This window comes from Alligator mississippiensis, chromosome 8 (assembly GCF_030867095.1).
Source record: "Alligator mississippiensis isolate rAllMis1 chromosome 8, rAllMis1, whole genome shotgun sequence".
In the NCBI taxonomy this organism is placed as follows: Eukaryota; Metazoa; Chordata; order Crocodylia; family Alligatoridae; genus Alligator; species Alligator mississippiensis.
In genome coordinates this window covers 56,873,679-56,898,161 of record NC_081831.1, presented here as the reverse complement: position 1 = coordinate 56,898,161, position 24,483 = coordinate 56,873,679, and the positions used below count along the sequence as shown (strand labels likewise).

The 24,483-nt window shown below is 42.1% G+C and overlaps 1 long non-coding RNA gene across 3 annotated transcripts in view; it reads right to left on the bottom strand.

Moving 5' to 3' along the window:
• Positions 1–24,483, bottom strand: part of LOC132252225 (uncharacterized) — a 49,701-nt gene that overhangs the window by 5,278 nt on the left and 19,940 nt on the right. For 2 of the 3 annotated variants that reach the window (XR_009464124.1, XR_009464125.1), the window contains one exon: positions 24,026–24,113. This is a non-coding gene — a long non-coding RNA (uncharacterized LOC132252225). Of the gene's footprint in view, positions 1–24,025; positions 24,146–24,483 lie in introns of all 3 variants that reach the window. The other variant, XR_009464126.1, reaches the window with a different exon arrangement.

The following is a 24,483-nucleotide window of genomic DNA, read 5'->3' as shown; positions in this document are numbered from 1 at the left end:
AGGCAAATTGGTGCCTACATGTAAGCCCACTTCATTTGATCGTTTGTTGTCTGGTTCTATACATGTTTTTACATAGACATTAGGGGTGTGCAAAATGGGCCATATTTGATTTGGATTCGGCCCGAATCAGGGGACAGTGATTCAAATAATTTGATTCGGCTGAATCCAAATCTGAGGATTCAATGCTGATTTGGACAGTCAGCGATTCAGCCATAGACACAGCTTCAAATGTTTTTTCTATATACCATGCTCGTGCAGCTCGTGAATGCTGGGATGGTGGGATGGATGGAGTGTTCCACAGGAGTGTGGGGGGGGGGGCGCTGCGTGCTCAGCAGCAGACCCAGAACTTCCAGTCTACTTCCGGGTCCACTGCAAACCATGCAGGGGACCCCCCCCACACCCTCCCCAACTCAGTGATCAGCCATGGGGGGACCCCAGCTGCTCCGCCAGACCCAAGAAGCACCAGTTGCCAAGTTGGGGGGTGGGGGGAAGGTCCCTTGCATGCTCCGCAGAGGACCCAGAAGTGCTTCTTGTCCACTTCTGGGTCCACCACCAAGTGTGCTGGGGACCCACCCCCTGTGCTCCTATGGGACACTTGATTTTCCCCACCATCTCAGCGTTCACGAGCTGCCTGGTACCTTGAGGTATGTAGAAAAAACATTTAAAAATGTGTCTATGTCCGAATCATCGAATCTCTCCAAATCAATTCGGAGGGTTCCAATTAGATTCGGAGAGATTAAAGGGTCTCCTGATTCGACTCAGATTTGGAGATTCAGCCATCAAATCGGGCCAAATCTCCACCTGATCGAATCAGCGACTGAAGCTTTGTACAACCCTAATAGACAAGTCTTTCCTAAATTATTAGGGTAGATTGCTCCAGCTGGCCAATTGTCAACATCAGATAGGGAACAACAATATTAAAAGGTAACCTTAAACAATTAAAATCCTACTGTTTATTTTTCTAACAAGCAATGGCAGCAGTCACATACAGTGATGTTGCAGCCAAAGATGCATATAATACACTGCTTCAGCATTTAAAAAAAAAACAATTGCACAACATGTAGAATGGGTGGTTAATCCTTCTAGCTGATCTCAGCCTCTCAGTGCTGTACTTTCAGCAGCCCAGAAACTGATGACATCCTGTCATCCTGCTATTAGAGGTAATAGTGTAATGAGCCTAATAAGGTGCTAACAGCTGAGCAGAGGCTGATAGCAGGCTTTGACTAATAATGTAACAAGCATTAATAAAAGTTAAGAAAGCTGAGAACAGGCTATTCTCCCCAAAATAGCAGACAAGCTTAAATTGTCTTAATGGGTGCCTTTAATATTGAAATTAATGGGATTTGGTAAATGAATGCTTACCTACAGATGTCTTAAATAGCTTATAGTCTATCTCCTTAAGCCACATCTCCTTTCATTGTAACCATCTCCCTGTGAGGTTGTTGCACTAGTCTCAAAGAGTATCTCATTGCATAGGGTGAGAGCTTGTCTTCACTGCATTGTTAACACCTTTTGAGTTAGCTTAGCTCAAGCAGTCTCACTAAAAACATAGAGCAACACAGAGACAGCTGTACTAGTAGCACAGGATAGACAAATCCCATGCCTCATGTTATGCCTTGATCTAACAAATCAGGGAAGAGAAGCTGGGCAACAGCATATTCCAGTTCCAGTCTCTATTCTTTTTTTTTTTTTTTCTGTCTGAGTGATAGTCAACCTCTGGGCCAAAGGCTAGATCCAGAGCTGTCATCCAGACCATGAGACTCTTCAGAGGTCCAGAAATTTAGCAGTGAAGGAGCAGTGGCAATTAATGCTGCCAACACACCCCCTCAGCCAAATTTCCAAGCCCCATGGCCAGATTATGAGGTCCTATGTGCCAGACCAGGTTTATGTGCAGGACTGGGGCAGCAGACCTGATCCACTGTGCAGGGCCAGGGTGGTGGCCCTGACTTGGTGTGTGTGTGGGTCTGGGGCTGCGAGCTGGGTCGCAACCACATGCTGACCCCATGCTGGATCAAGCCCACAGACCAATCCTTTGCACTGGATATGGCCCACAAACTGACACCACTCATCTGGCTCACAACCAAAAAGATTGGGTGCCACTGTTCTATACCATACTTGTATTTCATTTTTTTCCTGTACAACTTAAAAAGCTAACAGGTATGAACTCACGAACATCTCACAAGTGTAGACCCATGTGAGAGTTCAGTTGTATAATAAATGCTTCCCCAAACAGGAACTGTTGGGATTCCCAACTGGTTCTTTTTAATGGCAAGAATCACCTTATGATTCTCACCAGCAAGAGATTTGGGTAAAACCAGGTATTGACAGATTTCTGGGAGTGCGTATGCTAGATTAAGCAACAATATCAACTCTTTTATCTGCTACTCTTTTAATCTGATATTATTTATTTTGAATAAATAAATCAGTATTATATAATGTACATGCTTCAGAATGATATCAGACTTGGAGTGTCTAATGTCAGAAGAATGAAAACCCTTTGGGTGTTATCCAGACCACCTTAACTGCCTAATGTGGGATTACAATCATCATAAAAACTATAATAATTTATTTGTCAAATAATCTAAAATAGGTTACTATAGTAAGTACATATTGTAATTCCCACTACTTACATTTTCCTAATATTTATTTGTTTTATGTTAACTTGTGGAAATACCTTAGAGCTATTCACACTGAAGAGGTGTCTATTAGACCTCTCTTAATTCTCCTTCTCACAAGGAACTTCACTCCAAGGGACAGCTTGTTGCACTGTTTGAATTTAGCTGCTTGGAATATCAAGACAGCTTTCACTTATACCCTGGATTTCCAAAGGCACAACATTAATACAATTGCTGTGTCACTGTGCTTCTATCTATTCCCACCCATGTCGGAACTCATGGTAGAGGTGATATCTTTTATTAGACCAACTAGATTTTTGCAAAAAAACCCAACCAAACAAAAAACTTTAATTGCAAGCTTTCAGGCACAAGCACCCTTCTTCAGGCATAGGAGAAAAGATTGTAAAGGTTCTCTTGGGTAGAAATGAAAGTTCATATTTCATAGGAGAGTTGAAGGTGTGGTAAAATCTCCTGTCTGGAACAGTTCATTTTATATGCAGTTCATTTTATATGCATATTAGGCTCAGAGAAAAGCTGGAAGATACTGAATGATAGCCAATTAAAAAAAAAAAAAAGAAATCTTCATAATTTTACAAGGAGGAAGCAAGTTTGACCCCCCAAAACCTGAAATCCTGCTTCTGCCTTTGTTCAAGGTAATTTGCCTCATCAAACAGCCTTATCACAGAGCTCAGAGACACCTCACCACATAAGAAATGTCTGTGCAGAAGAGCATTCCATCTGTTTACTCCTCTCTGAAATTTGAAACACCATAGCCAGAAGGAAAATATGATTACATCCTCCTTACCACCAAACAACTTTGAGGTAAACAGACTATTCCAACCTTTGTCTAAGCCTAACCTGCATAAAATGAACTGTTCCAAACCATACCTTCAACTCTCCTATGAAATATGAACTCTCATTTCTACCCAGGAGAACTTTTACACTTTTCTCCTATGCCTGAAGAAGGGTGCTTGTGCTCGAAAGCTTGCAATTAATTTTTTTTATCTTTTGCAAAAATCTAGTTGGTCTAATAAAAGATATCACCTCTAACACACATTCTGATTCCTTTTGCCTCTAGACCAATATGGCTACAACCTGGACACCTGCTTCTTGGAAAGGCATTCTCAACACAGAGAAGGGTACAGCTTATTTCTAAGTTCACAACCCCTTCCCAAATAGAAATTTCACTGCCAAAGTGGACAAAAGTTAAGGTTGAATCTGTCCCTTTCTGTTTATTCTAAAAATAGTTTTGTCCTTTCAAAATCTTGTGGTGCATAAATGCTGTGGTTCCATATTTTAAAGAATGAAATGATAAAAGATATTCAATTTATGGATTTTTTCCTCAGTTAGGAAGCTCTGTCTCTAGAAACTTCTCTGGCTCAGTAAATTGGTCTTGACAACTCTTGGGGTCACATTTAGTTTATCCCCACAGGTGCCTTGTACTATAGCAAGAGAAATTAGATTTGCTTTAGCTACTTGCCTTTGATTTCCACATTTCTGTGAATAACTTCAAAACCTGAATCATAAGGAACAGCCTGGTATAAAATGTTTGTTCCTCCCTGGGGGGCCTCCAGAAAGATCACTTGATGGGCAAAGAGATCACTGAGTATAAAAACTTCTGACAACTCTGACCTTACTGCATTCTTAAAAACTAAAAGTAGTTTGTTTCAAGCTCAGGCCCCCAAAATTTCAAAGAAATAGATTTTAATGGCTGTTGGGAAATCTGCAAATAGGGGTTTTTTTTTTGCAAATCTCTAAAAAGCATGCTGTCATCCAGAAAAGGAAGACATCAAGTGAATGTATATAAACAAAATCAAGATTAGCACTAAATGACCATAACAAGTTGAATCAGACTCTTGTAGAGAGAATGTAGCATACTTAATTTTTTATAAATACCCTTATATGTTATCAGAGGACCAAGGACTTTGAGAGAGAGATGTTTTATAACAATCTTCTTTTACTATAGCTGTTAATACAATCCTAATTTTTATTAAAGTCTCATTAAGTTCTAGACTTAGAATGACGTGAATCTAACCTTAGCCTGCCACCTATGGCAAGAGAAAGACAGTAGAAAATACTTATTGCATGGGTCTATCAGAACAGTTGTAGCCTAGACTTCAGATTTATAAACTAAACCAGGCATGGCTAAAAAAAAAAAATCCAAAACTATTAACCAGTAAAACATATTAGAGCGAATCCTATCAAGACTCCAAAAGCCTTTTCATTTCTGTGCACATGCAGTGGATTTTTCATGTTGTATATACAGCACTACTCACTTTCTGTACAGCCTTTGCTATTACTCTTATCTTGCTTCCATTTGCAAGAGACTGTTTCTTTCAGAGAACAAATAAACTCAATCATATGCTATGCAGGGTACCTTCATTTCAGACAGATCCCTGTGTATAGGAAACTTCAGCAAGCCCTTGCCCTTGATATGCACAATTGGCGGATATCGCTAACTTTGCAAGGATCTTGCTAGACTAGAGCATCAAGATTTGCTATTTGTTTGAGTTCAGGTAAAAATATTTGTACTGTAGTTGGACTAAACAGCATCTCTTCTTCTGAACAGATTGACTTTTATTAGTAGATGTTTAGGATTATAAATCCAAAAAAAGCTGACAAAGCCGATAGGGAAATACAGAGCGCCCGGGCAAGGGACTAACAATAGAAGGATGGGGGTGAGGTGGGGAACGCAACTAGGTTACAGGCAATACAAAGTTAGCCAACTAAGCCCGGGAGTAGGGGGTGGGGGGGGGGAAGGGGAAAGGGGAGGGAGGGGGTTTGTGATGCTGAGAGAGAAAGAGGATAGAAACACACAAACCCGTTACAATGGTCCGCAATGGTGGAAGAAGTGGTCCGAAGAAAAAGTGTCTCAGTCCATATACAGTCTCATTGCGGGGGTCCTCTTTGGGTGGAGCAGGGTTGTCCGTTGCTGAAGAATCCTCTTGAAGCAAAGGTCCGTCTGGTGCAGAGGGGGCGGGTTCAGGCGGTCCCCTCTGGGTCCAGTCCAGCAGCTGTTCTTCTGGTGGGGTCCGTGTACTGGCGGTGGCCCGTGATGTGCTCGACGTAGATGTCACGGGACCACCGGATGGTGTTGGACACCATGAGGCAGCGCATCAGCTTGGCGTAGCGGCGGGAGACGCAGCAGGCACGCAGGACACTCTCGTTGCTGGGGTCCCAGGCTCTGAGCGTTCCCACAATGAGTGCATCGGCTGTCACATCGTAGCCACGGCCCCTCAGGGTGTCGGCCAGTGGGGCGTACTTCTCCTGCTTGCGAGCCCGGGTGTCGGTGAAGGTTTGGCGCCGGTTCTCGAACGGGATGGTGACATCCACGATGACGATCTTCTTGGCCTTCTTGTCGGTGATCACGATGTTGGGGCGCATCTGGCTCTCACAGCCCGGGATGGTGCGGTTGACGGAGACCTGCCTTGCTGTGGCCGGGATGGCCCTCACCAGCCGGTCCTGGACAGCGTTGTGGCGGAGCTGCTAGGCCCTGGTGTGCGGCTTGCAGCTGCACAGCACGTGGGGGAGGGTCTCGGCCGTGTAGCCGCACCGTCAGCACCTCTTGTCCCGGTGGCCGAAGTGGACGGCCCCTTTGAGAGGCAGGCAGTTGAGGTGGGCGCGGTGGAGGAAGCGCCAGTCGACGAAGCACGTGAAGCTCCCGCTGGGCATGAAGTGGTTGCTGGCATCCCACTTCGAGGTGATGTCGAAGACCTTGCCTTGGTTGGGTTTGGCTCTCAGGTCGCTGGCGTACTTGTTGCAGACGGCGTCCTTCAGGAACCTCTCCAGGAAGGTCCTCGTGCGGGGCGTCACGGTCATGGGGTCAGCGTGTGGGGCTGGTTGCAAGGAGACTCCCAGCTCCCGGCACTCCTTGGTCCAGGTCCAGGCGCAGCTGATGTGCTTCCCGAGGCGGCACGTGGCATTGCGGGCTCGGCTCCACAGCGAGTCAAAGTCCCCGCCGTCTCGGCTGAACTCACCCTTCTTCTGAACAGATCTCTACACTAAATCATAAGACACAGACTTCTTCTGTGTACCCAATGATTGCCCCAGGTACTGGGACCAGTGATGTAGTATAATGTTGCAGCTATAAATTTTGGGCATTGGTGGTGAGCCAAGGGGCAATGTCACAAATGTGATATCTGTTTCTGCTGTAAAAGAGGTCCTGGAAGCTAAATATAAAGTAATAGAAGAAAAGCTAATTTAGTCCATGGCCTTTAGAGTTAGGCTGACCATAAGGAAATCTAGGACACTTTCCCTTCCCTTCCCCTCCAACCTTTCTCTCCCAAGTCAGCAGCCTGCTGAAGGCAAAGGCAGGCGTGGGGCAGCATGGTGCACTGGGCAGGCAGGCGTATGAGCAGTGGTGCCTGTCTGCCCACCTGCCTGGCTTGCCTTGCCATTCTGAGCCATTCTGTTTCGCCCCCTGATTGTCCCCTGTGCCCGTGTTTCTGGGACACTCATTTTAATTCTCACCAGCCACCCAGGGCCATCCTCGAAAATCCAGGACAGTCTCAGCTAAACCGGGCCATTGGGTCATATGGTCAAAATAGATATTCTGAAATGTTTCCAGTCTAAGAATCTTCGAACTTCTTCTTAGAATGAACAGTGCCAGAGCATCTGAGAAGAGCCTACTTACAGCTTAGTACTAAGCACTATTCAAAATTTGATTTAAGAACCATAGTTAATCCAGTAAGTAATAATGACCATTGTATAGTTTATTTCAAAACAAATCATGTGACTAATCATACCAAATAAGCCATGGAAATCAGGTCAAAATATTCAAAAGCTCCTATATATTTTAGGAGCATAAATCCCATGGTGAGCCAATAGAGCTATGCTGATTTTCATGGCTACAGATGTGGTAATGTTTTCAAAAGCTTCTAGGTAAAAAATTTGGCTTCTCTCCAATGAAACACACCCTGTCCTGTACTCTAGCAGTATTTGCACAAACAATAAGAGCTAAAATTAAATAAAATGTACAATCTTATTGTATATATTAGCAAAAACCTTCATAGTTTCATAGTTGGTGGGGTCGGAAGGGACCTAAGCAGATCATCAAGTCCAACCCCCAGCCATGGGCAGGAAAGGATGCTGGGGTCAAATGACCCCGGCTAGGTGGTTGTCTAGCCTCCTTTTGAAGACCCCCAGGGTAGGGGTGAGCACCACTTCCCTTGGAAGTTGGTTCCAGATCCTAGCCACCCTGACAGTGAAGTAGTGCCTGATGTCTAACCTGAATCTACTCTCAGTCAATTTATGGCCGTTGTTCCTTGTTACTTCCAGTAGTACTTGGGAGAACAGGGACTCTCCCATTGCCTGCTGGTCCCCTTTGGCAAGTTTATAGGTGGCCACCAGATCCCTTCTCAGCCTTCTTTTGTGGAGGCTGAACAGGTTCAGGTCCTGTAGCCTCTCCTCATAGGACCTGCCCTGCTGCCCCCTGATCATGTGAGTTGGCCCTCCTTTGGACCCTCTTGATGCTATCCACATTCCTCCTTAAGTGCGGCGCCCAGAACTGGACACAGTACTCCAACTGCAGCCTGACAAATGTCACAGAGGGGGAGGATCACCTCCTTGCACCTGCTCATGATACATCTGTGGATGCATGACAAGTTGCGGTTAGCCTTCCTGACCACATCCCCACATTGGTGGCCCATGTTCATCTTAGAATCAATAGTGACTCCAAGATACTTTTCTGCCTCTGTGCTGACAAGAAGGGAGTTCTGTAGGTATGCTGCTGGTTCTTCCTCCCCAGGTGCAACACCTTGCACTTGTCCATATTGAAACCCATCCTATTCTCATCCGCCCACCTCTGTAACCTGTCCAGATATAGTTGTAGCCTGTCCCTCTCTTCTAGCATGCTCACTTCTCCCCACATCTTAGTGTTACCTGCAAACTTGAACAAGGTGCTTTTCACCCCCTTGTCCAAGTTGCCGATGAAGATATTGAACAGTGAGGGCCTGAGGACCGAGCCCTGGGCAACCTCACTGCCCACATCCCTCCAAGTCAAAAATGGCCTGTCCACCACCACTCTCTGGGTATGGCCCTTCAGCCAATTTGTGACCCATCTGACTGTGTAGGCATTGACACCACAGTTGCCTAATTTTTAAAATGAGAATGGGGTAAGAGACAGTGTCAAAGGGCTTCATCAAGTCCAGAAAGACTATGTCCACCATGACACCTGCATCCAAGGCTTTTGTGACAGGGTCATAGAAAGCAACCAGGTTGGTCTGACAGGACCTGCCTCTGATGAACCCATGTTGATTACCCCTAAGCATAGCCTCCCCTGCTGGTCTCTTGCAGATGTGCTCCTGGATAATTTTCTCAAAAAGCTTCCTCAGGACCAAGGTAAGACTAACGGGCCTATAGTTTCCTGGGTCCTCTTTCCTCCCTTTTTTGAAAATGGGAACTACACTGGCCCTTTTCCAGTCGTCTGGCACCTCGCCAGAGCACCACAAGTGCTTGTAAAGCTGTGCCAGGGTCCCGCAATGACCTCTGCCAATTCCCTCAGCACTCTGGGGTGGGGATTGTCAGGACCTGCTGATTTGAACACATCTAGTCCCTCCAGAAGTTCCCTGATTAGGTCCTCACTGGCCCTGGGCCTGGCTGTGCCTCCCCTGGGTCTGTCTGGAATCCCAGTGGGGGGGATATCCCTGTCCCTGCTCAGAAAAATGGAAGCAAAGAATCTGTTAAAGAGATTAGCTTTGTCATCTGGTGCTACCACCAGATTACCAAGCATGTCGTGCAGATATGTCCTTTAAATTATATAATTTTATTGGGTTTTTTGGTATGGTTTTAGTAAAACTGTAAATAAACTACTAGTACTAGGTGAATGAAACTCATTTTTTGAATGCAACTCAGAAGTCAAAATCACCTATGCAATTTTGAAAATTTTACCCCACTAATGGTTAGTCAAATTTCAGGTTTGAAGAGTAATTAGCAAGCTTTCAACTAGGGGATTTAACAGAAATTGCTGGAAGTACCTGATCAAGGTGATGATAAACTTGAAATGTGACAAGGACAGTTTCCTGAAAATACTGAAATCTTCCCATTCTCCTGTCACTTCCATTGACAGAGGCAGGGAATTACTGAAGCTACTGACTGAAAAGATTCAAAAGAGTTATTAGTGGCAGCAGTAATATTTACATAAAATATCAGAGAGAGGTGTGGAAACCCACAGAATGTAGGAAGGAAGAGGTGGAGCTGACAGAGTCTACAATGATCTTTTCTGTCAGCGTTCCAGGTGGAGTCAGTTAATGAATTCTGAACAAGTCTTGAGCTCTGGAGTGAATTGACTCATTGTGCTCTCTTCTCTTTAGATTACAAAAAAGAAAAAAAATACACTAGTTTTTTCAAGCTTCTCTTTCACATAGATGCTATGTGTATGTTTTAGCAAAGCATAACTATTAAATGTAATTTGGAAGCTTCAGATTTAGCAAGGTGAACCTGCTTATATAGTTTTTATAAGTTATTTAAATTCAATCCAATAGCTGACATATGTAGTACAATCACTTACAATAACCCTGTCACATAATGGGTAAGCAGCTAATCTTAGGTTGTAGGTAACGATCAGCAATCAAAAATTTGATCAGTGTTCTAAGCCTGAACTTAAATTTACAAGTCACTTATAGTATCATGCATTTATATTATTTCAAGCATTAGCTACATGTGAAAGTATGTTATCATTTATGTTTTACCGCTAATCTAATATTTTATCCTTTTCTGTGCAGGAATTCTTGACATATAATTAACAATCTCATTTTGAATTTGTTTTCTGTTTAAACTGATAAAATTAAGTAAAAGTGATATGGCTGCCTTATTTTTCTGTAGCTTTTTACTGCTCAGCCAAATAGCATATCAAATAATTGATATGGTAATGTAAATCTTGTTGCTTTATCACATAAATAATTCAAGAAACTACAGACAGGATTAAATAAGAGATTTGTGCAAATATAGTGAAGTTATTACCTCCTCTCTGGCCATCTATCTTAAAAGAAATACAGTACTAAAAGCATACCAGTTTTAACTTCCTAAAGGTAGTTTTAGCTTCCTATCTTCTTACTAGGGAGGTCTGAAGAGTTGGACCACACTGAAGTAACATCAGAATAAGTTTTAGAAAAAGATCAATACGTTAAATACTAATTGGTAACCAGGACCAGATGACATTAACCTAAGGCAGGGGTGGGCAATTATTTTGGGCAGAGGGCTGCTTACTGAGTTTTGGCAAGCCATCAAGGGCTGCATGACAGACAGCCAGAGGCAGATATATATTAATTTTCTAAAGTTTTTAGGGGACCCGTGGACCAGATAGAATGGCCTAGTGGGCCGCATCCAGCCCACGGGCCACATTTTGCCCACCCCTGACCTAAGGGTTCTGAAGGAACTCAAAAGGTGAAATTGCAGAACTGTGGTTCATTGTTTGTAACCTATCATTACAAATGGCCTCTATGCCAGAGAACAGCCAGGTTGCCAATATAATACTCATCTTCAAAAAGGGCTCCAGAGATAATCCTGGGCACTATAGACCAGTGGGTGTGTCTACACAAGGTAATAAGAGCACTGTAGACTAATTCTACTGTGCATTAGTATGTCACAGCAAAAGCTATGCTAATGTGCTTTAGAATTAGTCTGCCATGCATTAACGTCACGTAAAAGATGTGTGCCAGCGCTACTGTCCAGTAGCACTAATTATGGTGCATTAAGTTTTGTACCTGTTATTACAGGTACTAAACTTAATGCACTATAATTACAATACATTAATGCACATGTAGACATGCCCAGTGAATCTTACTTCCATCCCTGGCAAAGTTGATCTATAAGGAAGAATAAACTCAGCAGTCACATAGATAAATATGATCTGTTGGGGAAGAATCAGCATGTTTTTTGTTAAGGGAAATCCTGCCTTACCAGTCTGCTGGAGTTCTTTGAGGTGGTTAGCCGAAAAAAACAAAGTTATAGATATCAAGGGGTACCCAGTTGATGAAATATATTTGGACTTTCAAAAAGCTTTTGACAAGGTCTCTTGCCAAAGGCTTAAAAAAAAAAACCCCTGAGTAGCCATGAAATTAGAGGGAAGGTTCTTTTGTGGACTGAGACCTGGCTGAGTCCACAAAAGAACACAGAGTATGGCTAAATGGTCCCTTTTCAGGATGGAGAGAGGTAAACAGTGGGACTCCAAAGGGATCTGTGCAGGGCTCAGTTTTTTTCAGAATTTTCATCAGTGATGTGGACATACTGCTGTACAGTGAAATCTCCAAGTTTGTAGATGATACCAAATTATTCTGGGTAGTCAAGTCCTAAGCTAATGGAGAGGAGCTGTAGAAAATCTCACCAAGCTGTTAATAAGCAAAAAAAATGGCAGATGAATTTCAGTGTGAACAAGTGAAAGGTAGTGTGCACAGAGAAAAATAACCTTACCTATATGTATGTATACAGTGCTGGATTCTGAAATAGCTATTACAACTCAGGAAAGAAACCTTAGAGCCCATGTAGATAGCTTGAAAAGAACATAAGTTCAAAGTGCAGTGGCAACCAAAAAAGCCAATACAATATTGGGATCATGAAGAATGGAAATGAAAACAAAACAGAACATCATTGTGCCATTATTGAAAACTATGGTGTTCCCACATCTTGAATACTGTGTGCAGATCTGGTCTCCGCATCTTAAAATAAAGGTAGTAGAATTAGAAAAAGTATGGAGAAGGGCAACCAAAATGATCAGTGGTATGAAGTAGTTACTAGGAGAGATTAAAAGACTAGGACTTCTGTTTGCAAAGGAGATGGTTGAGGGGTACATCCTAGAGGTTTATAAGAATCCTGAAGGGTGAGGACAAAGGGTACCTATACAGGAGTGCAGAGGCTGCTTTGATGAACTGGGATTCCAGCATGTCGGAGCAGACTCAATCGAGTCTGCTGGAGCATGCTAATTGCCACAATCCAGCAGCTTCCTGTGTCTTGTGTCTCAGCATTCCCATGCTAAAAATGGAAGTGGGGGAACTTGAACTAAAGCTCATCAAATGAGCTTTATTTCAAGTGTTCCCATCGCCATTTTTAAATGCAGGGATGCTGATACAGGAGACATGATGGTACTTTAATTACAGTGGCTCTCAGGGCCACTCTAATTAAAGTGGTGCCCCCCCCCCCCCAAGCATGTGTAAAAGTGCCCAAAGTGAATGGAGAACTGTTATTCACCAAGTTGCAGAATACTAGATCTAGGGGTACCCACTTAAATTAGTAGGAAACAAGTTTAAAACTAACAAGAGAAAGTCCCTTTTTAAGCAAAATATAGTTAATTTGTGGAATTCAATGTCACATGAGGAGGTAGAAGCAGAGAGCATAGCCAGGGTCAGAAAGGGACTGAACAAATTCATGGATGATATATGTATTGATTAGGGGTGTGCGAAACAGGCTGTAAACTATTTGGATTCAGATTTGGCCAGAATCAGGGACAGTGATTCAATTAGTTGATTTGGATCACTGTCCCTGATTCAATTCGGTTGAATCTGAAGATTCTATGCTGATTCAGAGAATCAGTGATTCGGCCACAGGCACAGCTTTAAGTGTATTTTCTACATGCCTCGAGGTACCAGGTGTGGCTCATGAACGTCGTGATGCTGGAGCAGATGAAGCGTCCCACAGGAGTGGGGGGTTGGCTCCCCGCATGCTCGGTGATTAACCCAGAAGTGGACCGGAAGTACGATTGGCTGTGCTTAGTGATTGGCTGTGGGGGGACTTGGCTTGGCAATTGGTCATGAGGGGACAGACCCCACTGTATGCTGAGTCTACAGTTTAAGTCTGAGAGAGGAGCTGAAATTTGGCCACGTCTACACAAAATGCTGACTGCTCAGTAGCCCAAGACTACTGTGCAGTAGTGTTATGTGGCAGAAACCATGACACAATGCTATTATGCAGTAGTCTCAGGATACTGCACAGTCAGTGTCACAAAGCTGTTCATAGGTGCTACTGTGTAGTAACTCAAGTTACTGAGCAGTCACTTAATATTTGTTTATGTAGCCCAGGTACACCTAGTGGGTGTGCCCTGTCCTCCCATGACAGTGGTGATGGACAGTCAAGGTGCTGAGGAAAGGGTCAGCTACTAGAGTGGCTTGCTCCCTTCTCTATAGAGCTAGGCTGAAACCAAGTACTTAAGTATGTACAATTTATTACAAGAATAAATACAGACACTTAATATAAAACATAGAATATCTACAAGGGGTACCATATAATACTAAATATAATATTGAACAATTTACATATAATACCAAATATGAACCAAATAACTTGCAACCTATACAACACAATTACCACATAGGGATATTAACCTATATAACCCAAGTAAATTAACAATAATATTTCTTTAAACCTTCACAAATAACAATACCAATATACACATTGAGGCATTAAAACACATAAACCATATAAACCCTCTTAAAGAATACCCCTAGCTATATAGCCCTTAACACAATGACAACCTTAAAATAGGGAGTGCACTCAGCACCTCCCCGAGGCGCTTCCCTGAAGCTCCTCCCCTTTAGGGCCCTGGGACATGGACATGCCCCTCCCGCAATGGAGGGTGGAGGTGGCAGACCCTCCTCACCTATGTCAACCTCCCCTGTGGGGCCTACTTCCCCAGTAACTCACGCTTCCTCTCTGGAGAAGTCAAGGCTCATTCCCTGGTGGCCAATTCCACAAGAGCCTCTCCTCAGCAGCACCTTTGGCTCTCCTTGATGGCCCAGCACCCTGCAGGGGGCACCCAGGGCTCTCTCTGTCTCTCAGGAGCCAAGCCCTTGCAGGCTCTGACTCCCCGGTCTCACACTGGGGGTTCTCCCTTTTCCCAGGCCTTGCTCTGGGCACCGGAGTTTTTTTAGTTAAATGTGGAGCTGCACTGCGAGGCTCTGGTCACTTGGCCCCGGGCTGGGGCTTATGTGAGCATCCATGAGCTGCTTCCAAGGTGGTTTCTCTGCGTGCTGACCCGTGCACCATGTGGAGCCCGAGCAGCCTCGATCTGCTCCCAAGGCCAGCTCGCTGTGCACCAATCCGCGTACTGCTGAAGCTCAGGTGGGGTCATGAGTACAGCCATCTCTGGAGCTCCTCTCTCCTTGTCATCTTCCCTCAGCCTACCGAGCATGCTCCCCTTTTATACTCTTCGGGGGCTCCAACCCCAAAGTTCTCCAGACCTGGCTGGCATAGTTCTGATTCAGGTCCAGCTGCTCTTGCCCGCTCCCTTTGGAGAAGGACATGGTATTGCTTCTCTTGCTGTCTCCAGATTGGTGGATGAGCTCCACCAATCGAACAGCAGACCCTCAATCCTGGAACTTTACCCAAGTCCTGAAAAAGGTAAGCCTGCTACCAGGGGCAACACATAGGCAGTGCATGTGCACCCTCTGAGAGCACTTGTGCACCCTCTGTCGGGCTGCACTCCCTGGTTAGCCAGTGGGCAGAGGGACAGGCGGGGGCACCAGTGCCCGCCCTGCGAGCACCAGCTGGGGAGCAGGGCCACCAGCAAAAGCAGCCGAGCTGTTTCCAGAAGTGGCTGTGGGAGTCCTGGCAGTGGCACAGCCACTTTTAGGGTGAGTGAGGTCAGCTGCCGGGGGACTGCCCCCCTGGCCATCAAGATCAGCCACCGGGGGACCTGGCCAGTGGGATTGGCCGCTGGGGAACACCCCTGCCCTGGTCATTGACTAGTGTCAGAGGGGCATGTGCCTCCCCTTGACTCAAGGCACCAGACACCCATGCCTGCTACATTTACATAAGTACTAAAAGACTGTGCAGTAACAACTGTGCAGTCAGCATCTCATGTAGACACAATCTTTGTCATGAAGATCACTTTTCTGTGGGCTTATTAAAGCAACTCCAACAGCAGAGAAGATTTGTGATGCAAGTCCTATGATTCATACAGCTGCCACCATTCTGGACATGGAGAAGCGATGCTGCTGCATTACCTTTCGCAGTAGTGGGAAAGAACTATCCAGAGACAGAACAGAGAAAGAGGATGGAACCAGCAGTAAAGACCTATGAGAAAGTTAAGAGGTGATGTAATAGATTTGAAAGCAGAAGGAATAGTAGTTTTTTAAAAATCTGGTATCTTTGGCAGAGAACATTTTGGCATTCTAATAAAAAGAATAACTTAGAAGCCTGAAACCCAGAGATACAAAAAAGCCAACACAGCACATTTTATATCTACCAGATGTATAAATTAGTGATCTGGGTTATTTGCTTGAAATCTCCAGCTTTCCATACACACAGTCTTCAGTCTTTTGGTATGGAGATGTTTGAAGTAAGATATATGTTCCTGTTAGAGGACTGTTTTCTTCCTTTGTAAGGCCAGTGTGTTCCAATGTTAGGCCAGGCTGACTTCTGCAGTTATTTTTGCCAACTACGTATAGAATACAGGACTAAAGGGCCTTTGACTCTCTAGGTTTTATAATGGATGGACACCTACGTGCATTTCTTACATCTTGCTACTATTGTAAGGAAAGTAAGAGGGATAAGCCACTAGGGCAGTCAGAAGAAAATTCTACTGAACTGGGGAACCCCACTGCTGAATGGTGCTACTGTAATAGAATTTCCACCCTCACTAATTGTATCCAACAAATAAGATCTTGCTTGTTTGCAGGTGTTATACAGATGTACTTCTAGAGAAGCTAAACATGGCATCTTGGATGGCTTTATGTAAATACGGGAAAGCAGAAAATGTTTTTGCCAGCTGTTTTAAAATGACATCTTACAGTTTTTTATGCCTTTATATTGCTAAGAACTCTAAATATTGTAAACTCTAAATATGTTGTCATTTAGTAAACTTATAAACAAATGCAGTTTTGCTTCCTAATCTTAAAAAAAAAAAAGTGACACAAACAAACGAGAGCTGGCAACTGCTAACTTATCTTGCACCTGTTTTTCAGTAGCTATATCACCTACCAGAAAACAAATTAGCAACCAAACATACTTGATGATTAAGATAATGAAAATGAAAGGACTTTGATGAAAAGTATGTTTATGGAAGTCCTCACCTAAGAAAAGAGAAAAATTTAAGGACAACTGCCAGTGAATTGTAAGGCACACCCATGTCACTTGATACGTTAGGTTTGGAGAAAGATACAATTTTTTCAAAAAGAGGTTTTTTTCTTATGAAAATACAGATAAATGAGAAAAACTAATTTTAATTAATTTATCAGAAATAAAACACAAACAGTTAAAACAATATTGTAAACAATCTATGCAGCATTAAACAGTAACATTTTGTGAGTCTTTTAGACGGCAAACAGACATCTTCTGTGGAATTTGATCAGCTGCGCTGTGATATGTCTTGGCACAGCTGATCATGCTGTAGACATCTATAGATGTTGCTGTGTGCCATGCCCTGACTTGGGTGTCCCACCCCATAGGAGTGACGCCTCCCCCCCCAAAAATATTTCACACATGCACCTTGGGTTGGGGTACAGATACACATGTGGGGAAATCCCCTGCAAGTTTTTTCCTTGTACATGTGTCTTAAAGCAGAGTGGGGGGAACTCTGATGGGAGTTTCCCCCTCTCCACTGCAGATGCTCATTGGGAAATCCCTTGCAGGGGATTTCCTGCTCCCCAGCATGGGCTGGGGGGGCCTGTAAGACTTGCTCTTAGAATTTCTAGCTGAGCAGGAAATCCTGACTTCCCCACTTAGGAGAGACATCCTGAGATTTCTACCCTGGGGAAAGCTGGGCAGGTGCTCCAGGGGATTTGAGGCTCTCTGTTCCCCTGCTGGGGATGGCTGGAGAGCATGAGTAGCTCAGGCTACTTGTACTCTCCTGCCACTGAGCTAATAGATGTCTGTTGCAATAAAGTGTCAGAATCTCTTACTACCTTTTCATGTGCCACTAAATTTCCTCTCATGTTGCATGACAATGTGTAGTGACATCTATTAGCCCATCATTTTTGCTGCCATAATTTTTATGCTGGCAAAAATGAGACATCAAGCAATGTCTGTTTCCACTGTTTCTTCCCCTTTCCTAATCACCTTCTGCTATATAAGCTGTCCCAAATACCACAGTCCTAAATATAGCCATTAAAGATGACAAGGCACAATAAAAGTATCAAAACAACATGGTTCAGCAAAGTACATAAGCATGTTCTTAGATATTTGTTTAAAGTGTAATCACATGAAATGAGAGAAGGGCTAGATGATTATACTTGAAAGACTTGCAGGGATATAGAAGCACTGGAAAAGAATAACAAATTAGATTTCAACAGAGAAATTGTTCAGATTGGTACATCAGTACTGTAATGTGAACAAATCTTTGACTTGTAATTTTACATTTGAGTTAAGCTCATTTCCTTAGAAAAAACAAAATAAATGGGCTGACTTTCCTGACACGGAAATTCTTGATGTACAAGATAAATGAGTAAAGAATATTAAGCCTGGAAGCTTTGATTATGCAAATACAACTGTACACATGTGTGTAGTTTTATGCTGGTGAGTAATCTTATTGACTTTAATAGGGATACTCAACTGTGCATATTTTGCAGAATTGGGACAAAAATTACCAACCGCCCCCCCCCCCCCCATTAGGTCTCATAATACAAAATGGTAATAAATGACAAGAAGCTACAAGGACGAAGGGTTTTTGAACCCAAAAGCTTGCTTAATAACTATTCTCCAACCATTTGGGTTGGTCTAATAAAAGATATCAAATTCACCCAAGGAACCTTGATTGCCAAGAAGCTACAATGTAATTTACAATTTAAATGGTTAGTTTATTCTACAGGGGTCAGACACACAAAAATGCTGAAAACACAATTATTGGGCATAAATCCAGATTCAGGAATGCTGAATTAATTGATATCAAGCATTACATTAGTTCCAATTGTCATATTTATTTAATTTTTATTTGTGTCAATAAACGGGCTCATAGACTAAGAGGTTATTCAAAGCCTCTTTCTTAAATAAAAAAACAAAGGAAAAACAAAACCCAAATTTCCTTACCTTACTACTAACAATAAGCATTAACTTTAAATACAGATGCTAATACCGTAAGATTTGGTAGCATTTCCAAGCATCATATTTACTATTTTGTTAATTTAGCTTTTCAGTATACATGTTTTAGGGTTTTCTGGCTTTAAAATAAGTGATAAAAATTAATCTAAGTTGATTCTATAGATAATAGAAACATTAATGGGGAAAAAATGAAATCTGTGGCAAACTGTATGGGTGAAATCAGATATGTTTAGTTCTATGGGAAAAAGGGTTATATGTCAAAAAGGAAAATTAAGTTTGTCACAGTGTTCAAATAAATTAATGTACAGTTTGTGTCCTGAGGATACACAGAACCAACCCTTGGGAATTTATTTCTAGACACCTTAAGGCAAAACTTCATAAAAACCTTGACAGCCCTATATTTAAGTATTAGGCTGTTCTTCTCTGGATCAAATAACCATGCAACTAAAAGGAAGATGAAGTAAAGAACATAAAGAAACATGATCAAAACAAGGCCCAGTTATTTCATCCTTCCTTTTATTTTGGTTGGGTGAGTCATGGAAAAAAAGGTAACATTTACAGGAATGGGAGAGAGGCAAATATGACCCCAGACACTAATCGCATGTTCACTATCAATTTTAAATACCTCTATAAGTTTTAAACAAATATATAGATTTATACAATCATACAATGTCATTGATAGATGTGGCATTAAACTGACAAGTAAGAGCTAGTGGACGAGACCCTTGGCTCAGGGGTGGCTAACCCATGGCATACATGTCACAGGCAGCTGCTGTATATGGTAGATGAACCCTGGATGCTTAGTTAAAGGCAGGGTAGATTCAAGGTCAGGGATTTTAGCCTCTGGCCTCATGGAGCAGATTGGGGAGGGGGCAGGACTCTTCTTCAAAAAGAGATGTCAGGTGTCACTGCCAAAAACCAAATAAACCCTTCTTTGGCCCTGCTACTGATGCTACTGACTTAAAGGTTTCAGATCCTTGCTTGCCATATAAAACTACAGCTGTTGAGGGGCCAAGAAGGGTTAACCTGGCTATTGGCCATAACTTCTCCTCTCACATCAGCATCCTACCTTTCCTCCACATGGCTGGAGGCTGAAGCCACCTTTTCCAGTGCTCCAGGGTGCAAAACCTGTCAGGTATGCTTTGTGGGGAGAAGGGTAGGGATCAGGATCAGAAAGGCACTTGGCAGGGGTGTAGGCAGGGATTTATTTGTGCCATGCTGGCCACCACTGCCTCAGCTAATATAAATCTGCATACCTCCATGCAAAAAAAATTACACCATTTGGGACCTTAACTTGACATTTTTAAGGCAGATCAAAAATATCTGGCCAGAGCACTTTTAAGGATGTACTTTAAGTACACATATAGTCCTACTAACAGCAATGAGACTGCTCAAGTGCATACTTTTTTAATTTGATAAATTAGGACCTCAATCCTCAGTTCTGTATGGTGTAACATAAGGGTGGACCCTACAGTCATTAGGTCTCTACATAGTGCTCCTTACCCTGTAAGGGTCATAGAGTTCATAGCAAAAATAACTTTCTTTTTTTTTGCTAATAATGTGTAAATTTAAGGAAGACATGGCAAGCTACATGTTAGACCAAGACATGAAGGGGAAAAGAATGGTACAGCTGAGGAGGGCAACACAAACTGTATAACGTTTTGAAGTTACTTGAATGCTATTTTCTACTTTCTGAAATGTAATCGCTTTATAAATTAGTGCCATGCATTCCTTGCTGGAAATCTATCAGGAAAGATTGGGTTGGGTCTATAGATAGCTTTTTATATTTGTTTTGATGAAGAAATATCTTCAGATAGGTGTTCATCATATAATCAGTCCAATCTCATTTGCTCCATAATGACTTAAATTTATGACTAAATGAGAGCAACTCACTTGAATAATATTGTGATAAAGATCATTCCATCAGGGTTAAAACAGCTCTGTGGAACAGGAATGAGATAATGATGAAATGAGAAAATTACTAATCTAATTCTTATTCTTAGCCAGATAATGAAAGTCTTTCCTTGTTTCTCTTAACATGGAAAAAGTATTCCACAAAATATACTGCTAATCTAGTTTTGGTATACTGCACAAGTACTTTACTAGCTCATGTTGATTACAGTTTTAAACTAAAATGTTTTGGAGAAGGCAAGGAAGTTTATATTTTGTTCTTTTTAATAGCTGGAATCTATGATAGGGAAACTGATGTGGGTCAGATTTTCAGATGCCAGCCTTCATTTTTCCAACTGCAAAAAAACTTGGAGTGTAAAATTACACCTAGAATTATCTGTGAACAAAAAGGAGTTCCATTTAGGGCCAGGGTGAAAAATTGTTCCAGTTACATAATTTGCAACTCCAGTATGTGGTTTTCCTAGTAAAAGTCCTAACAGTGCCTTGTTTAATTTAACCTCTTAAATAACTTATTCTTTTCTAACATGATTTCTTATTAAATGTTTAATTTACAGCTATCTACTTATTAATTAAATATTTGGAGTGAGATTTTGTTCTATTTCTATGTAAGTAGAAAAAGCAAGGAAAGAGGGAGAACAAGAACATTATGCAGGTACAATATCCATAGTTATAGTTAAAAATTTAACAGCAACAACAAATATCAAGAGTTTACCTATAGGTGCTCTTCAAAAAAATGGAAAATTGATACAATGTGCAATATACCTGCATATGTATTTCATATGTATATGTACATTTATGTACATTTCATATGTACATATACATTTACACCTGGCAGAAACCCTGATTGATGTTTTAATTAGTTGTAGTACTTTATAACAATTTTCCCTCAAGGAATTCTGCATTTTTGTATATGAACAGTAAATTAATGCCTTCAGAATAGGGTTGAAGACATTCATATGTTCTATGAGAGATGCATTAGTATTTTAAAAAGCTAAGTCAGTGCTTAGTGGTATGAAGAATAAATTAAATGCTAACAGTGCATTTACATTTCACAACATATTATGTCACTGAATTGTCTAGTGAATATTCTTTGGAAACAACATAAATAAAAAATATTTAAGCAGGGGAAAATGCTAAGTTAAGACTGTGTAACACTGTTCCAATCACCAGTAGCATGATGCTAATTTTGCAATACTTTAATTTTCATAAATGAATTTTTCTTTTAAACACAACCTTTCGAACTACAGTACAAATTGCATATATTAGTGTCCATGAAGAAGGTCTTGAAGATTCTTATTTAAAAACATTTGTCTCCCTACAAACTTAGCAAACATACAAATGACTTCATGGAGTAAGGTCAGGTAACAGGACAACATCCATTGCATGATGAAGTGATTGGCATTTCTTTTCCCCCAGGCTCTGAGGATGGTTTCGGGAGCAAAGCTTTTTTACTGGCTTGGTAGGGCTTATGCAAGTGAGATAACTTCTATTTGAGTTACTATGCTAAAAGCTTCATTTAAAAGCAATCAATAACTGAGAAGCTACTGGTCTCACTCTAATGGGAGCAGAAAAAAAATATTGCCTCAAACTTAAAAAGCCTTTTCTGCTGATGTAAATGCAGGCTCTGTAGCAATGGGAAAAGTCTCCAACTATTGTATAAATTGCTGGTGATTTTGTTTCTACAAGTTTTCCTTGCAAAAACGCTGGACTTGGAGGAAATATGTATTTCATTTTTTGGTGCTATGTTATACTCGTGATATCATATGAATATTTAATAAGATCTCAAAAGGCAATTCAGCTGAAGAGAAGGTCCACTTTTTTATCAAATGCATAAGCTTTCAGCTCAGTAAGAGTCTACACAGTCTTTTGGAAAATTCCTACCACAGTCTAATTAACCCTACCCATGTTCAGAGGTTTCACACAGGTAATAGACCAATCATTCCCACAGTACTGTGATATTGTCTCATTTGTATAGTCAGAACTATATTAGTAACTTGATACACAGTCTTACAATTCTGGGTTCCCAAAGCACAAACTCTTCTATTAGTACCAAGATATACTCCTTCATAAAATTCAGCCAATAGTCCCTATTTATAACATGAAGTGGGTATTACTAAGGAAGACTGGGCCGTGGTATTTTAGACACATGCAATATTTGGAGTATGGGTTTGCAATAGATTTAGACTATAAATGCAGTATTACCCTCTTATTTAAAATACGTTGGATGAAAATAATGTATATTTTTGCTTCAGTTAATGTGACCTTATGTATGTGTTCCATAAATTTACAAAAGTTTCCTTTTCCCTATGTCCACAGCATGTTTTCCTTGATTGTTTTTGCAAAACAAGTTATTTCTTGAAATAATACACCTCAACTCTTCCCTTTTAAAGTAAATTTGAATTTATCGTTCTTTGCTATGCTATATAACTGTCCCCCAAGCTTGGTCCCGACAAACCACCATCTTTCTATGCTGTAAATACAGTCCCTTCAGAAAATGTATTTTATACTGAATGAAATATACTATGAAGATATGCTATAGTGCAGGGGTGCTCAACTTCTAGCCTATGAAGCCATGGCTTCCAGCCTGCAGGGCTCCCCATGGATCAGGAAATTTGGTGATGCGGGAGAAGTGGCAATTGATACTGCCATGCTTCCCCTGTTGCCAAAGTCGATTTGCGATAGACTGGGGCATAACCATCACCCATTCTAGTTTGGGTTATACACAATCCAATGGTCAGGCTGAACTCACAGTTCAGACGATCAGATCAATGTTTAAGAAGACATTGTAGGATGGTTCAGATCTACACCAGCTTTACTCAATCTCTGGAATATTGACCCATTATGGGTCTTGAGTATGCTCCAGTGTAGCTCTGATGGGGAGACTTTTGCGCAGTACACTCCCTGCTACAATGGCAGTGCTGACTCCTAGACTACCATTGAATGTCTCCCACAAGTTGTGGAAACTTCAAAGGCACTAAAAGAAGTACTATGATCACATGGCTGCATTCTTGCCACCTCTATGAGAGGGGGAGAAAGTAAGGACACAAACAAGTACAAGTTGGATACCAGTGTCCATTATGGCAAAAAGGGATGAACCGTGTTCCTAAATGGTGAACCCTCCCTGTGATAATGTCTACAGGAGGAACAGAAGACACTTAAAAAAGGATTACTCATTGGTACTAGCAGAACATGTTGATTCACCTCAAGAGATGGTAGCAGAACAAACATCAAAAGTAAAACCAGACCACCAAGAGCAAGAGTTTCATTACATTTCAGAGAATCCACTGGTACCCACAGAGACACCTGATGACACCATGCGTACTAAGAGTGGACATGTGGTGAAGCTGCCAGTGAAGTATGAGGACTATGTAATGGGATAGCAGTAAAGGCTAGACCCCATTGATGAGCCAAGTGCTAGCAATGTCTGGCTCCACAATCCTGAAATGTTACAAGCTAAAGTAACTACTGATGAACATTCAACAATTTAAGAGGAAGCTTTCATAGTTAAAAAGAGGGATATGGTATATGGAATTTACCTTTAAGGGGCCTGCAGTGGAACAGTCCAGTTTTCCCCCTGATGTCATTTTGGTGTGGTTTGATGGTGTGGATGGTTCCCCCTGCAAGCTGTGAGAATGTGAATTGCTGAATCCTGTTTCCTAACAAAGATGAAGCTGTTTATCATCTCATCAGTCTCTGCTGAATGCTGACTCGAGGGCAGAACCCCAGAGGCATGGAGGTCTCAGTGAGTACCCCATCCCTGGAACCCAAGGGCCTAGGAAAAACACTATAGAGCTTACTAAGTAAATCATGGTGTGGGGAAGGGCTGGAGGGATGTGTGTATAGGTTTACTCGGGGGAGTTAGGGGTTTAAAAGTAGCCCCTGATTCCCAGCTCCCCCACCATGGACCCAACCAGACAGTCCTGGATGCCAACCCTGCAGGTTGTACCTGTCCCCCTTACCTCACCTGTGGGTCCCACCTGCCCTCCCTCACCCC